The sequence below is a fragment of the Xyrauchen texanus genome, chromosome 9, assembly GCF_025860055.1.
Source record: "Xyrauchen texanus isolate HMW12.3.18 chromosome 9, RBS_HiC_50CHRs, whole genome shotgun sequence".
In the NCBI taxonomy this organism is placed as follows: domain Eukaryota; kingdom Metazoa; phylum Chordata; class Actinopteri; order Cypriniformes; family Catostomidae; genus Xyrauchen; species Xyrauchen texanus.
This window is the reverse complement of record NC_068284.1, coordinates 49,487,045-49,512,044: the sequence shown is the minus strand read 5'-3', so window position 1 is coordinate 49,512,044 and position 25,000 is coordinate 49,487,045. Positions and strand designations below refer to the sequence as shown.

At 42.4% G+C, this 25,000-nt stretch overlaps 1 protein-coding gene across 1 annotated transcript in view; it reads left to right on the top strand.

Moving 5' to 3' along the window:
* Window positions 1-25,000, top strand: part of LOC127648665 (receptor-type tyrosine-protein phosphatase S-like) — a 159,894-nt gene that overhangs the window by 16,115 nt on the left and 118,779 nt on the right. The window contains exon 2 of the mRNA XM_052133378.1: window positions 11,809-11,895. The gene's annotated coding sequence lies outside the window, so the exon portion shown is untranslated. The remainder of the gene's footprint in view (window positions 1-11,808; window positions 11,896-25,000) is intronic.

Sequence of the window (25,000 nt, the reverse complement as noted above, 5' to 3'; positions counted from 1 at the left end):
TGCATGTCTGCGGTATAAGTGATGTGTCAACTCTGTGAAAAAATGATGATGGTGGTGAAACTACTGATTTAATATAACATTATCCTTAACAATGAATTTATCATTCATGGCATCAATCAGTGTGTTGTATTCAGAAACTAGAATACCTTACAGATTAATTCAGTTTCAATGTCTTTGACCGATTTCATCAGCATATTTATCTGCATCATCTGCCAACATTCCACTCCCTGTGTGTTCCGGGGCGGTTCACTTATGCAGTGTGGCACCATAACGGCACGCCATCTGTCCTCACTGAACCTGCCAAACCCACCAACTTTGTCAAGAATCACTGAGAACACGGTACATTAACTCGACTGTCAGCCAGCGTTTGATTCAAGCTCTCTTCAGAGGCGAGATGGATGGTTTGTCTGAAGGGCTGTTGGATTTTCTCGTGGTGTGAGGGTTACAGAGGGATTGATAACAGCTCGCGGGTGGATGTCACAAAGGCGCGTGAGATAAATTTCAGTGCTGGACTGATTCCAGTGTTCGCCTGCAGCAGTTTTAGTTCTGCAATAGGAACGTTTTATAGCATTTTTTCTTAAGGATCAAAGACTTTAACGTTAAAGAGAATGTACGTTACCCAACAATGTATGGGGCCACATTGGGCTCTCAGTAGTACACGAGGGGCCACATTGGGCTCTCAGTAGTACACGACGGACCACATTGAGCTTTTAGTAGTGAATGGGGGCCACATTGGGCTTACAGTAGCGCAGGGGGGTCACTCTGGGCTTACAGTAGCGCATGGGGGCCACTCTGGGCTTACAGTAGCGCATGGGGGCCACACTGGGCTTTCAGTAGCGCATGGGGGTCCACATTGGGCTTACAGTAGTGCATGGGGGACACATTGGGCTTTCAGTAGTGCATGGGGGGCCACATTGGGCTTTCAGTAGCGCATGGGGGCTACATTGGGCTTTCAGTAGCGCATGGGGGCCACATTGGGCTTACAGTAGCGCATGGGGGCCACACTGGGCTTTCAGTAGCGCATGGGGGCCACATTGGGCTTACAGTAGTGCATGGGGGCCACACTGGGCTTTCAGTAGTGCATGGGGGTCACATTGGGCATTCAGTAGCATGGGGGTCACATTGGGGTTTCAGTAGTGCATGGAGGCCACATTGGGCTTTCAGTAGTCCATGGGGGACACATTGGGGTTTCAGTAGCGCATAGAGGCCACATTGGGCTTACAGTAGTGCATGGGGGCCACACTGGGCTTTCAGTAGTGCATGGGGGGCCACATTGGGCTTTCAGTAGTCCATGGGGGACATATTGGGGGTTTCAGTAGCGCATGGAGGCCACATTGGGCTTACAGTAGCGCATGGGGGCCACACTGGGCTTTCAGTAGCGCACAGGGGCCACACTGGGCTTTCAGTAGCACACGGGGGCCACTCTGGGCTTACAGTAGCGCATGGGGACCACACTGGGCTTACAGTAGCGCATGGGGGGCCACATTGGGCTTTCAGTAGCGCATGGGGGCCACATTGGGCTTTCAGTAGCGCATGGGGGCCACATTGGGCTTTCAGTAGAGCATGGGGGCCACATTGGGCATACAGTAGTGCATGGAGGCCACACTGGGCTTACAGTAGTGCATGGGGGCCACACTGGGCTTACAGTAGAGCATGGGGGCCACATTGGGCATACAGTAGTGCATGGAGGCCACACTGGGCTTACAGTAGTGCACGGGGGCCACACTGGGCTTACAGTAGTGCATGGGGGCCACAATGGGCTTACAGTAGCGCATGGGGGCCACATTGGGCTTTCAGTAGCGCATGGGGGCCACTCTGGGCTTACAGTAGTGCATGGGGGCCATCTGGGCTTACAGTAGTGCATGGGGGCCACTCTGGGCATACAGTAGCGCATGGGGGCCACACTGGGCTTTCAGTAGCGCATGGGGGGGCCACACTGGGCTTTCAGTAGTGCAATGGGGGGCCACACTGGGCTTTCAGTAGTGCATGGGGGGGCCACACTGGGCTTTCAGTAGCGCATTGGGGCCACATTGGGCTTAAAGTAGTGTGTGAGAGCCAAATTGGGCTTTCAGTAGTGCACAGGGGGCCACATTGTACTCCTTTTGAGATACAATATTCCATACTGATTTGGTTCTTGTATCTTTTAAGTCCAGAAATAGTTGTGTACTCAATTTGCTGAAGTGTATATGTGACTAATGGGACTATTCTGCAATTGCCTAAAGTATTCCTTTTCTAACAAGCATTCAAAAAGTGAATAAAGGCTGAGCATAATTACAAATTATTTATCTTACCACCTCTACTTCCCTGGTAATGTATTATTCAATTTAACACTCTGTACATCAGGGGTCTGTTTGAAAAGTAAAAAATGATAGTACTTTTAATGTTTGTAGCAAAGCTGGCCAGTTTTTTTATTCTTAAAACATTACAAAAGGGTCATGATACGGGTCTCATCAATGGTTAGGCTTTCCATTTAGCACACAACTGATTACAACAGGCTGCAGAACTATGATAAATGATTACTGCAAGAGTTAAATTAAAATACAGGTGTGACTAGGGACTTCAACATTTCTGAATTACACAAAAAATATATATTCGTCTCTCACGTGCTTTTGAGAAGGTTAGTTCACAAACTTTGTAGCACCAAACAGCGAGAGATGCTGAACATGGTGGCAATGCTGACGAATGTTGTTGCTGATTTTGAGGATCTTGCTGTGATGCGTTGATTGATCACTGCCATGAAGTTCACTGATATGGTTGCAAGAGTGGGAGATGTCGAGAAACGGAACGATTATCTGGAGTCATCGGAGAGGGAATTATCTGCTAATAGTGACCAAGGTGGATTTGGAGCGTGTCTGGGAGAAATTGGATGACATGGAGAATATTTAATCTAGAATAGATGTTCTTTTTAAATATCTAAGTCCCTCATTTCATCTGTTGTTGATTTGCTCAATTGGAAACATCTCAGTCTCAGATCACGCCTGGTGTGTTTAGAGGTGTTGCCACATACGGAGAAAAAGAAATCATATACTTGGCGCTTTAATGTTTCCCTTTTGCGAAATCCTGAATTCCAACAAATGTTAAAGACTGAAATCAATGTTTATATGGAGACCAACTGGTCCTCAGTGTCCTCTGTGGGCGTGGCTTGGGAGGCACTTAAGGTGGTTCTTAGGGGTCGGATCATACAGTACGCCTCATTCACCAAAAAATCCAAAGCATGAGAACTCGTGGAGTTGGAAGGGAATATTAAAAGTGCCAAGGCAGAGCTGAAGTGCCGAATGTTGTCTGATGGCCTCAGAGAATTTAAATACAGATATGATACTATTTTGTTGTGTAAGGTGGAGTTTTGGCTATTCAGGGCAAGACAGTCAGACTTTGAGTCGAGGGACAAAGCAGGGAAGCTTTTGGCTCTAGATATATGAAGCAGAGAGAGTCTGTTTCTACCATTCCCTCAGTGAAATCTGCTAGTGGTGAAATATTTACATCATTGATATTAATAATGCTTTTAAAGATTTCTATCTTGATCTTTATAGTTCCATGTCTTCTTCTACTGATGAAGATATTAGGAACTTTGTGTAACCATCAGAACTTCCTAAATTGACGAATGAGCAAAAATATTCTCTTGATTCTGAAGTAAGCTTTGAGGAGTTTGGCGAGGTAATTAAGGCCTTACCTACAGGCAAGGCTCCGGGGACAGATGGCTTTGCCGCTGAGTTTTTTAGATCTTATGCTACAGAATTGGCTGCACTTTTGTTAGAAGTTTATAAGGAATCATTAAAGAATGGAAAACTTCCGACAACCATGACACAAACCCGGATCAGTCTGATTCTTAAAAAGGACAAATATCCAAACGAGTGTAAGAGTTAACGTCCAGTTTCCTGATCCAGCTAAACATTAAAATTGTGTTAATTTTTTTTTTTTTTTAAAGATCAGGTGTGGTCACTGGAGTGGTGGTGGCGTAGTGGCTAAAGCACAGGGCTGTTAATCAGAAGGTCACAGGTTCTAACCCCACGGTCACCACCATTGTGTCCTTGAGCAAGGCACTTAACTCCAGGTTGCTCCGGGGGGATTGTCCCTGTAATAAGTGCACTGTAAGTCGCTTTGGATAAAAGCGTCTGCCAAATGCATAAATGTAAATGTAAATGTATTCGGGGCTCTTTTGATAACATTAGGTGTTTCATCAATATCATGTGATCAGTGGCGAATGATCAGACTCCGGTCGCTGCATCTCACTTGATGCTGAATAGTCATTTGATATGGTAGAATGGGATTATCTTTTTAAGATTTTGGAAATGTACCGGTTCAGGAATACATTATTGGATGGATTAAGGTGGATTAAGCAGCGGTACAAACTAATGGATTAATTTACTCTGGATGGGGGCACCGGCAGGGTTGCCCTCTTCCCCCATTATTGTTCTGTCTTGCCCTGGCACCATTAGTAGCTGTGATAAGAAAGGAAGATGATTCTCCAGGGGTGATGGCAGGAGGTGTGATGCATAAACTTTTGCTTTACGCAGATATTTTAGTATTCGTCTCCGACCCTTCTAGATCTATAGAGTGGTGGTGGTGTAGTGGGCTAAAGCACATAACTGGTAATCAGAAGGTTGCTGGTTTGATCCCCACAGTCACCACCATTGTGTCCTTGAGTAAGACACTTAACCCCTGTTTGCTCTGGGGGGATTGTCCCTGTAATAAGTGCACTGTAAGTCACTTTGGATAAAAGCATCTCCCAAATGCATAAATGTAAATGTAAATGTATGCCTTGCCTCCACACAATTATTAATTACTTTTCTAAATTCTATTGAGTTGATTGGTCTAAATCTGAAGCTTTGGCTCTGACAGCGTACTGCCCAGTAACGGCTTTCCAGTCAGGTGCCTTGCAGTGGCCCAAACAGGACATTATGTATTTGGGCATTTTATTCCCAGTAAATTTGTCTGATTTATTTAGAGTTAATTTTGACCCTTTAATAAAAAGTTTTTCGAGCGATGTGGGCAGGTGGGCTTCATTACATTTATCTATGATTGGGAAGATTAATGCTATTAATATTATTTGTATTCCAAAATCCAATTACCTGCTACAGTCTCTCCCTGTAGATGTCCCCCTCTCTTATTTCAAGCAGTTTGAGATCATAGTGAAGTCCTTCATTTGGAGTGGGAAACATCCCAGATTATATTTCAGTAAGTTACATAGGCCGATTGATAAAGGGGGCGAGATCTACCCAAGATTTAGTTTTATTATTATGTGTTCAGTCTCAGACATTTGTCTCATTGGTTGCTTCCCCCTGAGAGAGCCCCTCCCTTATTTTGTGTTGAACCGGAAGTTCTTGCCCCTATTTTGCCATTGCAAAACCTTTCTATTAAACTAACCGGAGAAGTTAAGTTACACCCCATTATCTCACATTTTCACTCGGTGTGGACAGAAGTGTCCAGAGTGTTTCATTCAGACATTTATTTAAATGTTCTCTCGAGCATATGGCTGAACCCTAAACTGTAAAAAGGCAACGTCCTTCAGATGAGACTTTAAACTGAGTTCCTGACACTCTGTAGTCATTAAAACTCCCAGGACACTTCTCGAAAAGAGTAGGGGTGTAACCCCAGTCTCCTGGCCCATGTTCCCCCATTGGCCCTTATAAATCATGGCTTCCTAATAATCCATGAATTGGCTGTATCACTCCACTCTATCCTCTCCACCAATAGCTGGCGTGTGGTGAGCGCACTGGTGCACTATGGCTGCTGTCAATCATACAGGTGGATGCTGCACACTGGGGTGGTTTTGGAGATTCCCCCTGTTCACTGTGTACAGCGCTTTCAGTGTAGTGTCAGAAAAGCACTATTCTTTATTCACTATTCTTTCTAGAGATGCAAGGGAGCACCTTATGCAATTTAAGATATTACATTGATTCTGTTGGATACACTCTAGACAGACTTGGTCTTAAAGACACACCCACCTGCTGGCGATGCCAATCAGAAGATTGGGACACAACCCATGTTTTTTGGGGGTGTGTTAATATCCAAGAGTTTTGTTTGAGGGTTCACGGTCCAAATCATTGACATCAGATTTTTTCCCATTCTGATGGTTGATGTGAACATTATCTGAAACTCCTGACCCGTATCTGCATGATTTTATGCACTGCACTGCTGCCACATGATTGGCTGATTAAATAGTCACATGAATAAGTAGATGTACAAGTGTACCTAATAAAGTGTCCTGTGAGTGTAAATATACATCAATATTATAAAAAAATGTATATGAATAATAATTGACCTTTTCTTAAATTCCGAACTTGTAAAAACGGACCTGATCCAGACCCAATGCCCGATGGTTTGTCAGGTCCTGTTGGGCTTGGGTCGGGTTCAGACCTCTGTCAGAATGGATGAAGGGTGCTGACTTAAAACATCAATGATCAGTTGTTGCTATGATACAATCCGCTACAGTCAAACGACTTTATTGAATGTTTCTTATGACTCATAAAGGTTTTGATCTGAAATCTTAAATGCTTGATATTAATTTGTAGAATTTAATTCTCATATTTGTGTCATAGTTTTGAGGACATGTGTAACATATTCATAATAAAGTCGGTGAGTCCTGAACGTCTGATGTTTCTAGGATCATATTGTTCTTGAAGAGAGTCATTCACAGTTAAAGTAGCGTTCTCATAGCATCCGCTGCGCTTCAGGGCAGAGACTAAAGCTGTTGTGTTGAGTGTTCTGGATTGTTTCAGCTGTGAAGCATTAGTGTCGTTTTCACACACATCTGCACTGGCGTGAGCTTCATTTAACTTTCAGCCGTACAATCTGCCCTCGCCACCCTCACTAAGCAGCTTGCAGCACATTCGCTGACCGTAAGCGTGTCATTTGCCTGTCGCTTGACCTCCAGTCTGTCACTGCAGATTTTGTGTCCCTCAACAGCTGGCCGCTCGTTCATGGTGTGTAAGACGGCCATGACCGCAGGAGCTTGACCTTTAACCCACAGGAAACAAGTGCAAACCTCTCCATTATGAGCTTTACAGACATGCTGAACTCTACAGTGTAAACAACGCTCTATCATGCTAGCATTAGCTCGTTACTAACCTAGCTTTGGAGCCGGTTATATAGTTATATTATACTATAGTAGAAATGTATATGCGCTGCTGTCAGTGTGCTGGACTGCTTTAACATTCAAGTTGGAGTTAAAACTTGACAATTTAACAAATTATTACCAACAGATGCAGGGATTTAGTGAAAAGTGTTTTAAACTTTATATAGTCTTTAAATAGGGCATGTGGTGGTGACAGCGATTCAATGTGACCTTGTGACCACTTAAAGTAAAAGGACAATTCTGTCATCATTTACTCACCCTCTTGTTGTTCTAAATCCATATGTCTGTTTTTAGGTGAACTATCCGTGTTTACATTTCTTGATGCTCATATTGCATTAATTGTATTATATTTATAATTATGTTACAAAGTTATGTAGTTAATGAAAATCCCTGAAACGATCACATTTATTTTGAGATAAAATATGTATTTATGATTTTCAGTTTTGTTCAAGGTGATTAAATCAAAGGTTTTTTAATAGCTGTCTTATATAGTCGCTGCATCTCACTTGATGCTGAATAGTCATTTGATATGGTAGAATGGGATTATCTTTTTAAGATTTTGGAAATGTACCGGTTCAGGAATACATTATTGGATGGATTAAGGTGGATTAAGCAGCGGTACAAACTAATGGATTAATTTACTCTGGATGGGGGCACCGGCAGGGTTGCCCTCTTCCCCCATTATTGTTCTGTCTTGCCCTGGCACCATTAGTAGCTGTGATAAGAAAGGAAGATGATTCTCCAGGGGTGATGGCAGGAGGTGTGATGCATAAACTTTTGCTTTACGCAGATATTTTAGTATTCGTCTCCGACCCTTCTAGATCTATAGAGTGGTGGTGGTGTAGTGGGCTAAAGCACATAACTGGTAATCAGAAGGTTGCTGGTTTGATCCCCACAGCCACCACCATTGTGTCCTTGAGTAAGGCACTTAACTCCAGGTTGCTCTGGGGGGATTGTCCCTGTAATAAGTGCTCTGTATAATACATTGGTACTCAGAAGGTTGCTGGTTTGATCCCCACAGTCACCACCATTGTGTCCTTGAGTAAGACACTTAACCCCTGTTTGCTCTGGGGGGATTGTCCCTGTAATAAGTAAGTCACTTTGGATAAAAGCATCTCCCAAATGCATAAATGTAAATGTAAATGTATGCCTTGCCTCCACACAATTATTAATTACTTTTCTAAATTCTATTGAGTTGATTGGTCTAAATCTGAAGCTTTGGCTCTTATATAGGGGCTGATTCTCATACTCAAGCTCTAGACTCGACTAGATTTCGGTTTTCTATTCCGAATTCTTATAATGTCCCTTTTGATAACATATGAAATAAATGATCAGTTAATGCTGTTAATTATACAAGGACCTTCTAACTTAGTATATTAGTTTATAATATTAATTTTACTCATTATATTTGATTAGTTTCTCATCATTTTGGTCACATTTGAGCTTTTTAAAAATGAACAAATCAAAGTATTTCATCAATAAATATGAAATTATATTGCATATATAATATTTTGTTACATTTTTATTTTTTAATTGCATAATTTGTAGTTTTGGTGAAAACCTTCATCCTCTGAAGTCCATCATAATAGACTGAAGTGATGTTTGGCTGGCACCGGCTGCATTTAGTCATCATCATTCAGCGACATGAAGCAGTGGAGTCCAACATGAAGCAGGAATGGTGCTGGATCCAGCCGGTTCTGGTGACCTCAGGATAGGAGTCCCGAGGTTCAGACAGGGAAGCAAATAATAAGATGTAAGCATAGATGCCATACAATTTATTGCAGAGTTATAAATCATGCTCAATGTTTCTGGTTTCTGGTTCCGGCAGACCCAACTAAAGCAGCCTAATTGTGTGTTGGAGGATAAATTAGGTGTATGCCTGGATAAATAGATGAGTCTTTAGTCTAGACTTAAACTGAGAGAGTGTGTCTGCATCTCGAACAGTGTTTGGGAGACTATTCCATAGTTTAGGTGCCAAATATGAAAAGGATCTACCTCCTTTAGTGGATTTTGATATTCTTGGAACTATTAACAGGCCAGAATTTTGCGATCGTAATGAACGTGATGGAATATAGCATGACAGAAGATCACTTAAATACTGCAGAGATAGGCCATTCAAAGCTTTGTATGTAGTTAACAGAATAGTATAATTAATGTGTAATGTAACAGGTAACAATGTAACGATGATAAAATGGGGCTAATATGATCATATTTCTTGGTTCTCGTCAGCACTCTGGCTGCTGCATTTTGAACCAATTGAAGTTTATTTATTGATCTTGCTGGACATCCTCCCAGTAATGCATTACAATAATCTAGTCTTGAGGTCATGAACGCATGAATTAGTTTTTCGGCATCAGCAACAGAGCATGTGCCTTAATTTAGCAATATTTCTTAGGTGGAAGAATGCTGTTCTACAAACATTTCTAATTTGATTTTCAAAGGACAGATTGGTATCAAATATAACACCTAAGTTCTTCACTGTTGAAGATGATGTAACAGAACATCCATCTAGAGTCAAATTATATTTTAGTGGCTTATTTTTAGAGGTTTTTGGTCCAATAATTAGAACCTCTGTTTTATCAGAATTGAGTAGATGGAAATTTCTGGCCATCCAATCTTTTATTTAATTGATACACTCTGCTAATTTTGAGAAATGTGAAATCTCATCAGGTTTTGAAGAAATATAAAGTTGTGTATCGTCAGCATAGCAGTGGAAACATATTCCACGATTCCTGATAATATCTCCCAGGGGAAGCATATACATGGAGAAAAGCAGAGGCCCTAAAACTGATCCCTGTGGCACTCCATACTTTACTTTTGTTTGGTTTGACAATTCCTCATTTACATAGACAAAGTGGTAGCGGTCTAAAATATGACCTAAACCATGCTAATGCAACTCCACTAGATGCAATATAATTCTCCAGCCTATTCAAGAGAATGTCGTGATCTATCGTGTCGAATGCAGCACTAAGATCTAAAAGCACTAGAAGAGAAATGCAGCCGCGATCAGATGATAAGAGTCATGTGTAACTCTGATAAGTGCAGTCTCTGTACTGTGATGAGGCCTAAATCCTGACTGAAATTCTTCATATATACTATTTCTCTGTAGAAATGAACATATTTGGGAGGATACTACCTTTTCTAGTATTTTTGTCATAAAAGGGAGATTTGAAATCGGTCTATAATTAGCAAGTTCTCCAGGATCAAGTTGTGGCTTCTTAATAAGCGGTTTGATAATTGCCATTTTAAAGTTTCTTGGGACATGTCCTAAACATAGTGAGGAGTTAATGATATTAAGAATAATATCAGTATAATCCCCCACAACAACAAACACAAATACAATGTTATGATTGACTGTTGTTGTAATGCATCTGGTTGTTTGTAATTATCATTTTTCTCAATGATTTTTACAAACGTTATAATAAAGGCCGCCATGATTTATAAATACTTCACAACAGAAATAATATATTATTTTTCACATTACAGTTATGAGAAATTAATTAATAAAAGGAAATAAAGGATTCAAAGGAAATAAACTTCTTTTTATCTTGATTTTGGGTGAAATATGAGCTGGACATGTTCTTGGCAGATTTTGTGAGATTCACCCAGTTTATGCATGTTATTTGGATTTTGACCTATCACATATCATAATTTGATGAGTCTGCTGACATTATTACAAGCATGTCTCTTCACCTCAATCCGCCAGCGCTCGCGGTCATGTGACAGCTGGACAGGGATCAAGAGTACTGAGGGTTTTGATGGTTGCCATAGAAACGGTATTCCCAGCGGTCTCCGGTCTAAGCTGTCCACAAACTCGCCCAGTAGAGATGAAGACAGAGAAGAGAGAGAGAGAGAGAGACGGTTGACAAGGCAACAGTTAGACAGGAAACGCCTCGATGCACCAAAAGATGAGAATCATCTTCAGATAGAGAGAAAACAATAATCTGAACACTCGATTCTTTTAATCTTAACGTCACACAGACGCACTGACAGAAAGCAGTCGGCCGTTTCACTCACGTGATAGGGTGGGCGTACCATATGAACTTCAATCTCAATTTGATATAACACGGAAATGAAATGTATGACAGAAAATTATTTATTTTTTTGAAAAATGTATTCTAAATGAATAATTATAATTTCTCATCAGAATAAAGTTGTCTAATACACAATACAAATACTCAAAGTTCAAATAATAAGAGATTCTCTAATAACTTTATAAGAAAAGATGAATAAACTAATAAACATACTAAAATAGTTGCTACAGGCTGATCTGGTCCATGACAAGCAATAAAACTCATCGTTATTATAATCACATTTAATCATTATCATTCGATCAATTAATATGTCAAAAACTGCATAAACATATTTTACTGCTATTCCAGTTTCTACATTTCTAAAAGCTAAATTGTGCAAACACATATTCACTATAGTGTAAAAGATTTCTGTCATGTGACGGGTCGCTTCAACTACTGTGTGATCACATGGACAGAAAACAATGTTGCAAATTCTGAAATTGTCTCAATATGGTTCACGATATTTAGAAATCCGATATATTGTCCCACCGCTGGTTAGCAGTGCTGCGCTGTGTAGCTGCAAGTGTTTATTGAACATTGCTGTGTTTTATTGGCTTCGTGTCGGAGAACATCATGATTAAATTACTGTAAGTCTCTCGTTGCTTTATGAGAGAATCTTTCTTGTATCTTATGTAACAGTTGTTTTGTGTCTGATTGCAGGAAAACCGGATCAGACCACTGGGGATTATGAAAACCAGGACATGAAGCTGAAACACAACTAGAAATAAAGAGCAGAGAAACAGTGCGGTGAGTGTGTGATAATGATACGCCTTAAATTCTCTCTATATTTGGACCTGTCATCTCTCAAAGAGTGCTCAAACTGTGATTTCCATGTGACGTGTGCGCGTCAGCGGCCTGTGAAGATGCTCTGATTGAAGCTTGACGAGGACTGACAGTAAAGTGAACAAACACTCTTCTTCAGTCGTCTGTGTGTTTCCTCGAGCGAAGGAAATAAACTCATTTTAGAATATCTGCGCATTGATTTTGCAGTTTACCTTTGATGACCTGACAGTGCGGATACAATCTGCATTTTAGTGACACATTTGCATACGTTTACCAACAGCACGAGTGAAATCTCCCGCACGGGCTCGAAGGCAGAAGACATTACCAGCAGTGCTGCTGAATATACTTTCAGTTTGTCAAACTTCTCACTTGAGTTACTCTAAACTGCTCATTATGAGCTCCTAAACAATCTGGCATACTGGGCATTTTCCCGGTGGGCCGACGCACTTTGGGGCCAATTAGGTGCAGACTGGCCATCGGGCGGACGGAGCGGGCCGGTGGGTCGTCCGCAAAACGTGCCATATGGGCCGCGATAAGCTAAAATGAGCCGCCGCGTTATGCAGAACTGACCACAATACAGTGCTGCGATATGCAGAAAAGGACAGCGAACACCCATTCAACAACTTTTTTGGGCCAGTTGCCATGAAAATCCAGGGCTGATTTATCTTCCCAGTCCAGCCCTGATTAGTAACCCTTCACTTTCGCAGCTTGTATTAGTTTGTGTTATACTACGTTTTTCTTTTTGTTTTTTTTTTCCTTTTCTCCCAATGTTGGAATGGCCAATTCCCACTACTTAGTAAGTCCTCGTGGTGACTCGGTTACTCACCTCAATTTGGGTGGCGGAGGACAAGTGTCAGTCGCCTCCGCTTCTGAGACCGTCAGTCCGCGCATCTGATCACGTGACTCGTTGTGCATGACACCGCGGAGACTCACAGCATGTGGAGGCTCATGCTACTCTCCACGATCCACACACAACTCACCACACGCCCCATTGAGAGAACCACTAATCACCACCACGAGGAGGTTACCCCATGTGACTCTACCCTCCCTAGCAACCGGGCCAATTTGGTTGCTAAGGAGACCTGACTGGAGTCACTCACCACATGCCCCACTGAGAGCGAGAACCACATTATAGTGACCACGAGGAGGTTACCCCATGTGACTCTACCCTCCCTAGCAACCGGGCCAATTTGGTTACCCCATGTGACTCTACCTTCCCTAGCAACCGGGCCAATTTGGTTGCCCCATGTGACTCTACCCTCCCTAGCAACCGGGCCAATTTGGTTGCCTAGGAGTCCTGACTGGAGTCACTCAGCACGCCTTGAATTCAAACTCACGACTTCAGGTGTGATAGTCAGCATCAATACTTGCTGAGATACACAGACCCCGGCTATTTTCACTGTTATCAGATTTATATGGGATTATTTTATTACCAAATCTTGTATGCTAGGGAAGAATAAAGAGACTTTTTAAATGTTATTAAATAGGAAGTGCAATTAGTATGGATTGGTTATGTGCTCATGGAACAGATGTGATTTCAGCTGGTTCCTTAATGTTGAGATGGTTTAAGCAGGTTGTGTTGAGGATGGAAGCTCAATCATCCACAGAGACAGTGAACTATCATGAAATGGACTTTGTACCTCTTTGCAATGGGAACACCAGACCACTAGTTTATTGGCCGCACCAATGGTTAGCTGGTGAGACTTGGACATCTCTCCTCTCCAGGTGTCTTTGAAGGATCTGCCTATGAGGAATGAATAAAACCATTCAAGAGCAGTTCCTGTGATAGCAGATCAGAGAGGAGTGGTTCACCGTGTCAAAGCCAGCAGACAAGTCAAGGAGAATGATAAGATGATTTGGAGTTATCTCTTTCCATCTGACATAAGGGTTGTCTCCTTTGAGTGTCCTTTTTTGAAGCCTGACTAAAGTATGTCAAGTAGACTGTTATGTGTAAGAAAAGCAGACAACTGGATGAATACAAGTCTCTCAAGAGTTTTAGATAAGAAGGGTAGGAGAGAGACCTGTCTGTAGTTATCGACTACTGTGAGGCTATGTGTTGGTATTTTGAGTACTGTGGTTAATCAAGCCTGCTTGAATGTGTTGGGAAAGTTTCCAGTTGTAAGAGATGTGTTGATTATGTGTGAGTGCAGACACGATTGATTGATGGGCATCTTGAAGAAGATGGGAGGGGATAGGGTCAAGGGGACAGGTGATAGGACGGTTAATAAAGAAGCACTTTGGAGATCTCAGTATTGGAGAGAGGAGAGAAAGAGGAGAACAGAGGATGGGATGGGGGAATGAGCTGTTTTGGGTGTGTGGTGCAGAGAACTGGCTGCTGTTGCTCGCTACTTTGTCAGTAAAAAACGTGGCAGTCATAAGCAGTCAGATAGTAGTGGGAGGAGGTGGGGGAGGATAGAGAAGAGAAAGTTGAACACAGTTTGTGGGAATCTGAAGTGTTACTGATCTTATTCTGGCAATAGTCAACCATAGCAGCCGTAACACTAGAGGAGAAAGAGAAGAGATTGATACTTGATCAGGTCAGCAGGGCCTTTTGACTTGTGGCACTTTCTCTCCGCTGCCCTGATCTCGGTGTGGTGTTCACGAAGTGTCTCTGACAGCCAGCGGCTAAAGGGTGCAGCATGTGCTGGCCTGGAGGTAATACGAGATTAAGAAAGAATTAATGTTAAGCAAAGAGCATTTGTGGCTTCGTTGACAATTAAGAAGAGTTGTTAGTGAAAGGAAGAGATGCAGAGACCATTGAAGAGGAGTGAGTGGGTGAGAGAGTGTGAAGGTTGCGGCGGAAGGAGACCTTATGTGGAGTGAGAGGAAAGGAAGAAGGGATTAGTAACAGAGAACTGGATGAAGAAATGGTCAGAGATATGTAGAGGAGTACCCAGAGGATTATTAGAGATACAGTTACAAGAAAGATGAGCTCTAGCTGTTTTTCAGGTCTGTGTGTTGATGTGAGGCTTCACATCACAACTTGTTGTTGGAGCTGTAGGACCCTCAACAGTCCTCCACTTCTCCACGATTCTTATGAGTATACCTGCTGAGAGAACTCCTTTTCTGCCAACCTGCTCTGAGATCATACACCACACCAAAGGCATAACAGAGTCTGTAGATGTAAGCTGTTTTGCTGTCTGCCAGCTCACAGGATTGATAAATTGAAAAAGTCTTACATCTACATAACCAGCCCTGTGTTCCCCATTGTCCACAAAACATAGACAGTGGGGAAAATCAAAGTAGAATTTCAATGTGACATATTACCAAAGTCTAAGTTTACCTTAACCCTTAGAGTCTGTACTATCTCTATCTGTGCACCATCATGATTCATGACTGTCCGGAAAGAGCAAGAGACAGACACAGTGGTGTCAAGAGGGGCATTTATTAGAAATAATAATACTTAATGTATATAATTTGATTCAGTATTTTGTGTTATATTTATTTTGTGAATGGAATCAATAAAAATGGCTAATAACAAAGAAATAATAAAAAAACATAAAATGTCCAAATAGGGGAATACAGTGTCCAAGGGGGAAAGTGTCCAAAATTAAGGGGAATCAGGTATCTTCAGATTCAGGTCATGGGCAGCGACCGGTGGCCGCACACGCTACACTCCATGGTCCGTGGGGCGGTAGCTCCGCTGGCGATCTACATGGTTATTGGTAAATGGTCTGCACTTATATAGTGCCTTTTTAACACACATTCACACACCAATGACGGCAGAGCTGCCATGCAAGGCGCTAGCCTGCCATTGGGAGCAACTTGGGGTTCAGTGTCTTTCCCACTCTGAGGACGCTAGTGTGTTCGGCTCCGTGAGAAGATGCACGCTCTGCATTTTTATGGCAGCGTTGATGAGGCTCCATCCATTTCATGTGTGCCTCATCATCAGCTGCCCCAATGAGGATTATTTAATATGCACCTCTTCTCTTATCCTTAACAACTCCCATCATGGGCTTGGCTGAAGGACCGCCCTAAGAGGCAGAGCGACGATGAAGAGAGGGAGGGGAGGGTCGTTCTGCCACACCATATCATAACCATGGTATGGTTATGTTGGTAATGTGCACATAAGAGGTTTCATCTCATTCCTCTTTAGTTTTGAAAAAGACATTAGAGTGGTTGGAAAAAGAGATCTTGGACATTGAAAAGAACATGAATGATATAGTTGCTGGGAATCTACAAGAACTGTGGACTGAAAAAAAATCAGCTGAGCTGCTTTTTAAATAAAAAAAGTTAAAGGAGCTCTTGTAAAAAGTAGTTTTTCAACAATAAGAAACATGGATGGACCTTCTTATTTCTTTAATTTGGAGCAATAAACAGATGCTCATTTTAAAAGATAACAATGGACATAACACTTCAGACCCAGTAGTGATGCGCAAACTTGCGGTGGATTTCTCTTCTAGTTTATATGCTGCTGACAACTCGGATGAACAGTGTAAAAATCAACCGCTACAAGATCTTTCTGTGTTAACAGTAGAACACAAGAGACTGAACTCACCTTTGAAGAGGTTACTGCTGTTGTTATGGGACTCTCCTCAGGACGTGCACCAGGATTGGATGGATTACCGGCCGAATTTTATAAGAGTTTTTGGAATGTTAATGGACATGATTATTTTGAGGTACTCCAAAAATGCATTAATGAAGGAATTTTTCCTTTGAGTTGTCAGCGGGCAGTTTTAACCCTACTCCTCAAAAAAGTGACCTAACTCTCTTGAAGAACTGGAGACCTGTAGCAATTTTAGGCTCTGATTACAAAAATATTTTCTAAATGTATGTCCAACAGGGTAAATGGTGTATTGCATACAATTATACATAAAGATCAGTCATATTGTATAAAAAATAGATCCATAATTGACTATTTATATTTGGTATGAGACATTTTTGATTTTGCCTCTTATAACAACACCAATATAGGTTTTCTGTCATTAGACCAGGAAAAGGCTTTTGACAGAGTATACTTTTCTTTTTGATACCTTAAAGGTTTTTGGTTTTGGGGACTATTTTATTTCCTAAATAAAACTGTTGTATGCTTGGGCCACATGTATGATTATAATAGCTGGTGGCCTCAGTATTCCTGTAAAAGTCAACAGAAGCATTAGGCAAGGTTGTCCTATTTCAGGTAAACTTTGCAGTATAGCCGTTTAGCCTTTGCTGTGTAGATTGAGAAGACAGCTAACAGGTTTACAGCTCAATACATTGGATTTTAAATGCCTTATCCGGCTCTCTGCATATGCAGACGATATCACAGTTTTAATAAGAAGTCAAAGTGATGTTCAATGTTTAGAAAAGGCTTTGGAATGTTATGGGAAATCGTCTTCAGCCAAAGTTAATTGGCCAAAAAGTGATGCTCTGTGGTGTGGTCAAGACTTTATTAGTCCATCACTACCTTGTGGTTTGCAGTGGGGGAGAGCAGGTTTTAAATATCTAGGGGTGTTTTTAGGAACAGATGAATATAGAAAAAAAATTGGGAGGGTCTAGTGGAAAAGTGTGTGCTCGGATGTCTCACTGGATATAGTTGCTACCCCAGCTGTCCTACAGGGGGAGAATCCTGGTCTGTAACAACCTGGTTGCATCATCTCTGTAGCACAAAATGATGGTTCTAGAGCCTCCAGATCACCCAGTAAGAAGAATTCAACAGCACCTGGTTGAAGACACCAGTGCTCTATCTGTCAATACAGGAAGGAGGACAGGGACTAGTTGACATCAGATCCAGAGTCAGAGCTTTTAGACTCCAGGTGGTACAGAGACTCTTATATGGGGAGGATGTAAGCTGGGCTGGGATAACCTGTGCCCTCCTGAAGAGAGCGGGCAACATGGGATTTGACCGGCACTTGTTTTTTATGGATACCAAAAAACTAGACCTGTCAGGACTGACATTTTTCTATAGATCTATGTTAAAATCATGGACATTTTTCAGTTTCTCTCAGGAGCAAAATGGTGTGAAGTGACTATGTCTGAGAGAAGAACCACTGTTTTTTAATTCTGCACTGGATTTAGATCTTATAAATTCAGTATCCCTCAGAAAAGCATTGTGGACTGCAAATATTACCAAAATTTGACTTTTTGTTTCTGAGGAAAGATGTATTTCTGCTGAGAATTTGGCTTCAAAACTGGACATATTATCAGTTCGGGTGACAGAGAGACTGTTGACTCAAATGGGTTACCCTAACTTGTCTTTAGTGACACCTATTGGCGAGGAAGAGGCTTCTGTCTTCCCAGAGCTGAATTTCTCACCTGATATTAGAAATTGGTGAATGATTTGCTTTCTTTTAAGACACCTCAGCTGGGATTTTTTAGAAATGGAGAAAAGAAAGCTATTTATGTACTGTGTGTAAAGGTGTCGCATCTTCTTCAGCTTTAGAGTGTGAGAGAGTCTAAATGGTAGGAGATCCTTGGCTCAAGCACTTCCCCTAAAGGCTGCTATTGAGAGAAGAACTGGAGACCTGCAATGGAGGATTGTGCATGGTATAACAGACACAGAGCACACCTTGATCCACAGGTCGGGGAGGCTTGTCCTTTTTGTGGAGTACATGAAACTGTCTTTCACCTATTTTTTAATTGTGCAAGATTACAACCATCCATCCATCCATCCATCGTCAACCGCTTATCCTGTGTACAGGGTCGCGGGGGGCTGGAGCCTATCCCAGCTAACATTGGGTGAAAGGCGGGGGACACCCTGGACAGGTCGCCAGTCCAAGATTACAACCATTATTTTATAAATTAGAAGAGTGGTGTCAAACCCTGGGGGAAGATTTACACCTGCAAGGGTTATTTATGGGCCCAAGTATAGCAGAAGTAGAATGAAGAGTCATGTTTTATTAAACTATTTATTTGGGCAAGCGAAGATGGTTGTCAAGAAAAAGAGTGAAAAGGGTTCAACTGATGTTATTTCAGTACTAAAGGGATTAATATAATCCCATATTAACATAGAGTTTAGCTATTTTAAGTTGATAAATGATCTGCAAATGCTCAAATACAAATGGGGAGTAAATCAGTGTATATATGAAGTTGACCCTGATGACTGTGTGCACATTTATATTTGAGTAATGCTGCTTGTAAAACTACACTCATAATTGCGTGATTTATTACTCTTATTGTTTTAACCTTTTTGTAATAAAGAGACCGTAAAACTCTCTCTCTCTCTCGCTCTCTCTCTCTCTCTCTCTCTGTCTCTCTCTCTCTCTCTCTCTATGGGCCTGAGAGATGGGTGATAGTTTCCCATGTGTTTAGTTTATCTGTGTCTCCACTTACACAGCTCTTGTGTTGTAAGCAGAAACTAAGCAAACTGATACTGAGACTATGAGAGATTTTCAGCTCTCTTCACTCTGATTCCGTTTCCAATCTATAGTACAGCCGTGGCCAGAAGTATTGGCAGTGACATAAATTTTGTGTTTTGAAAAGTTTGCTGCTTCAGTATTTGTAGATTATTTTTTCACTTGTTTCTATGGTACACTGGAAAACAATGATGAGCGTTTCATGAGTTTTAAAGGCTTTTATTGGCAAAAACATTCGATATATGCAAAGAGTCAATATTTACAGTGTTGACCCTTGTTCTGCATAACCTCTGCAATTCTCTCTGGCATGCTGGATATCAGCTTCTGGGCCAAATCCTGACTGATGAGATCCATTCTTGCCTTATTAGTGCTCGGAGTTGATCACAGTTTGTGGGCTTCTGTTTGTCCACTCGCTTTCTGAGGATTGACCACAGGTTCTCTATGGGATTATGATCCGGGAAATTTCAATGTAATGATCTCCGAGCCACTTCATTGTCACTCTTGCCTTGTGACATGGTGCTCCATCATGCTGGAAATTGCACGGATCATCACCAAATTGCTCCTGGATTGTAGGGAGAAGTTGCTCTTGCAGGATGTTTTGATACCGTTCGTTATTCATGGCAGTGATTTTGGGCAGGATTGTGAGAGAGCCCACTCCCTGTGATGAAGAGCAACCCCACACATGGATGGTCTCAGGATGCTTCAGGATGTTGGCATGACACAGGACTCATGGCAGCGTTCACCTTTTCTTCTCCAGACTATCAATTTTCCAGATGACCCAAGCAGTCAGAAGGGGGCTTCATCAGAGAACACAACTTTGCACCAGTCTTCTGCCGTCCAATCCTTGTATTTCCTGATGATTTTCTTGGAGAGAAGTGGCTTCTTTGCTGCCCTGCTTGACACCAGGCCATTTCCCAAAATTCTTCGCCTCACTGTGCGTGCAGATGCCCTCACACCAACCTGCTGCCAATCTTGAGCTCTGCACTGGTGCTGACACGCTTCCATAGCGGACTCCTCAGGAGGAGACGGTCCTGGCACCTGCTGGACACTCTGGGACGTCCTGAAGCCTTCTTCACTGCAGTTGAACGTCTCTCCTTGAAGATCTTGATGATCCGGTAAATGGTTCTTTCAGATGCAATATTCTCTGCAGCAATTTCCTTGCATGTGAGGCCATTTTGATGCAAAGCGATGATGCCTACACGTCATTCTTTAGAGGTAGCCGTCGCGAACAAGAACACAATGATTGGAAGCACTTCTTCCCTCCTTTTATAGCATCAGTCTGCTCTTATAATCCAATCAGAATGATAAAGTGATGTCACCTGACTAGTGCTCGTTCACACTTTCCCAGGTGCTGCTGATATGATGAGTGAAATGATGTTAGCTGGTCATTTTGTGTCAGGGCCAAAAAAACCTGTGAAATTTGGTTCTTTTTTTGGCCAATGAAGATTTTTGCAATTATTTAAAATGCATCCGATCATTCTGCGCAGTAATCTAGAAACAATGTGAATCAACACCACAACAACTGAAGCAGAAAACGTTGCCAAACACAAAATGTATGTCACTGCCTATACTTTTGGCCATGGCTGTACAGTGCATTTTTTTAAAACCTTAATTCCATTTGTTCCTTTGTTTTGTAAAATGTCACATTAACTTTAAGTTATTCCTCAACAGAGGGGGTTATTATAGTAACAGTTGTTAATTTTATATACTGCTTTTCTCACAAAGCATCACTAATCTATCTAACCTAACCCATACCCTACTTGCTTTGACCTTCAACTCTTTTACAAAACACAAACTTTGACTTTCTTTCACTACATTCACTTGAATTCAAGCAGAGCTGTACATTCATCACAGCTCTCTTTTATCCCATATCATCCTTTTATGATGTCTCTTTATTGACTCTTTGGATTTGAGTATATTTTGTCAAGAGTTGCAATAATCCAAGGAACCCGCCTTGAATCACTCTTGGCTGTAGAAATACTATGGATTGGCGTGTGGTTAGTTGCCATGCTAGTGAAGTTAGAATCGATTGTATTAAACTCCACCGTGTTGAGTAAAGTCTTTTGATTCTTTAAATGGAGATGGCTTGGATCAGCAGCTCGATGAGGATTTACCTTCCTTCTCACGTCTGTGCCGACTACGCCATGAATGTTAGATCATCCATCCAGTTTAGTTACTTGTAGTAAGTGCATTACTTGGGTAACACATATTTGGGGAAGTTTATGTGTGACAATGAAATTAAATAACATTATTTTGAATTCATTGAGAGGAAAAATTATCTTGTTTGTGAAAAGGGTTTTAAAAAAGTGAATTTTTAAAATAAATAGTAATGTGATAATTTACTGTGTTTGTAGGAATATTGTGTTTAACAGCGCACCATTTCACGAACAATTGCTCAAATGTTTAAAATGTCATATCGGATGAAACTAGAGACTCTAATCTTTTGACTCAAACAGGTTTCAATGTAAAAACTTTATTCAGTTTCTTACCAGATGCAGTTTTGTTGGTGTTTCTTCCAAAGATAAGCTCCGCTGTGATCAGCGCCATGTTGTTCGGTCACATGACTTTAACCCTTTAATGACAGCACAGAGTCTCCTGAACTGAGATCAGTCAGTATAAATTAAATTTAATAATGCATAGCCTATAGCGAAGCCAAAACGATTCACTAGATTGAATCAGACTCTTCAGTGCTACAGATATGATCGGACAATATGAGGACGGTTCAGAAGATGGATTATTACATCAGGTTGACATTAAAAGCAGTGATGTAGTGTTTTGTTGTGCTACTCATTGGAAAAAATTCTTGTTACTAGCAAAACAAATGTATGAAGTTAGTGTGAGTGTAGTAGTTACTGCTCTGCACTGATTATCAGACACATTTACGCAGTATTCAGTCTGTGCTGGAGGCGGTTTGGGAATATTGCATTTCCACTGTTAAATTAACAGTAGAATTGTGACGCACCGGTCGTTAGCTGCTGTTTAACTGTTTTTTGTGGAGCAACTGAACATCTGGCAGATCACTACGGTAAAGCTGTGATGTAAGCAGGGTCACGACCTCAACACAGTCACTGCACCGTCGACATGTGACGCTTTAGTAGAGAAAGCTATATAGAGTTTAATCTCATGAACGTCTCTACTTTTACTGATGTCTTCTGCTTCTCAGATGTTTCTATAAATGAAGACTCACATGTGTCTCCGCTACAGTTTCTCAACAATGTGTCAAATTGTGCTCAAGATACCGAATTCTGCCCACATCAGAGATCTCAATATGAACTCAAACATTTCTCAGATATGAGTTAGGACAACAATTGAGGATTTTATCCTCAGACATTTTCAAGTCAAGTCAAGTCAAGTGGTTTTTATTGTCGTTTCAACCATATACAGTTAGTACAGTACACAGCAAAACGAGACAACGTTCCTCCAGCACCATGGTGCTACATAAAAACAACAAAGGACCAACATAGGACCACATGACACTACACAACGAAATAAAATACCTATATAAACTACCTATATATACCTATATAAAGTGCACATGCAAACATGTGCAAAAAGTACAGGACAGTACAACAAATTACTGACAATGAACAGGACAATAGACAGTGCAGCACCGACCAGTACTCAGTAGTGCAAAAAGATGACAGTTTCTAAAATGTAAACATAACATACTATGAGATAATGTTCTATGCACATAGCAGTTATTGAGGTAGCAGACAGTTATAAAGTGACAGTTATTAAAGTGCAACTCAGGACACGTGTGTGTCAAACCAGTCTCTGAGTATTGAGGAGTCTGATGGCTTGGGGAAGAAGCTGTTACACAGTCTGGCCGTGAGGGCCCGAATGCTTCGGTACCTCTTGCCAGACGGGAGGAGGGTAAAGAGTTTGTGTGAGGGGTGTGTGGGGTCGACCACAATGCTGGTTGCTTTATGGATACAGTGTTTTTTGTAAATGTCTTTGATGGAGGGAAGAGAGACCCCAATGATCTTCTCAGCTGTCCTCACTATCCTCTGCAGGGCTTTGCGGTCCGAAACGGTGCAAGTCCCAAACCAGGCAGTGATGCAGCTGCTCAGGATGCTCTCAATAGTCCCTCTATAGAATGTAGTGAGGATGGGGGTTGGGAGATGTGCTTTCCTCAGCCTTCGAAGAAAGTAGAGACGCTGCTGGGCTTTCTTGGTGATAGAGCTGGTGTTGAGGGACCAGGTGAGGTTCTCCGCCAAGTGAACACCAAGGAATTTGGTGCTTTTGACGATCTCCACAGAGGAGCCGCCGATGTTCAGCGGAGTGTGTTCACCCTGTGCTCTCCTAAAGTCAACAACCATCTCCTTTGTTTTGTCGACATTCAGGGACAGGTTGTTGGCTCTACACCAGTTCGTCAGCCGCTGCACCTCCTCTCTGTATGCTGACTCGTTGTTCTTGCTGATGAGACCCACCACGGTCGTGGTCATCGGCTGAACTTGATGATGTGATTCGAGCTGTGCATTGCTGCACAGTCGTGAGTCAGCAGAGTGAACAGCAGTGGACTGAGCACACAGCCCTGGGGGCCCCAGTGTTCAGTGTGGTGGTGGTGGAGATGCTGTTCCCGATCCGGACTGACTGAGGTCTCCCAGTCAGGAAGTCCAGGATCCAGTTGCAGAGGGAGGTGTCCAGGCCCAGCAGGTTCAGCTTTCCAATCAGGTGCTGGGGAATGATTGTGTTGAATGCTGAGCTGAAATCTATGAACAGCATTCGAACGTATGAGTCCTTATTGTCTAGGTGGGTGAGGGCCAGATGGAGGGTTGTGGTGATGGCATCGTCCGTTGAACGGTTTGAACGATACGCAAACTGCAGTGGGTCTAGTGAGGGGGGCAGCTGGGTCTTAATCTGCCTCATGACGAGCCTCTCGAAGCACTTCATGATGATGGGTGTAAGTAATCTTTGTCACAGGCAACTGATGTTGTCCTGTAGTTGGTGATGGCCTGGATGCCCTGCCACATGCGCCGCGTGTCACCGCTGTCCTGGAAGTGACTGTGGATTCTCTGGGCGTATGCGCGCTTTGCCTCGCTGATTGCCCGTGACAGTTTGGCCCTAGCTGTTCTTAGGGCTGCCTTATCGCCTGCTCTGAAGGCGGAGTCTCGGGACCTCAGCAGCGTCGCGACCTCCGCAGTCATCCACGGCTTCTGGTTGGAGCGTGTGGTGATGGTCTTGGAGAAAGTGACATCATCAATGCACTTGCTGATGTAGCTGGTCACTGATGCTGTGTATTCCTCCAAGTTGGTAGAATCGCCATATATTGCAGCCTCCCTGAACATGTGCCAGTCAGTACACTCAAAACAGTCCTGAAGAGCAGAGATGGCTCCTGCTGGCCAGGTTTTCACCTGCTTCTGAAGCGGTTTTGTGCGTCTGATGAGCGGTCTGTACGCTGGAATTAACATAACAGAGATGTGGTCTGAGTAGCCGAGGTGGGGGCGGGGCTCCGCCCGCTACGCTTCTGGGATGTTTGTGTAAACAAGATCAAACGCGTTCGCCCCTCTCGTTGCAAAGTCCACATACTGATGGAATTTAGGGAGCACTGTCTTGAGATTTGCATGGTTGAAATCTCCGGCGACAATAAACAGTCCGTCGGGGAATTCCCGTGGTAGATAAAAAGGTCTGCATCTAACAGTCACAAGCTCCAACAGCGATGAACAGTAACTAGAGACTAGCATAGAGTTCTTGCACCATTCCGTGTTGATGTAAACACACAAGCCACCACCGCGAGTCTTACCGCAGAGAGCTGTATTTCTGTCGGCACGAAACGAAGGCGAGCCCGTCCAGCT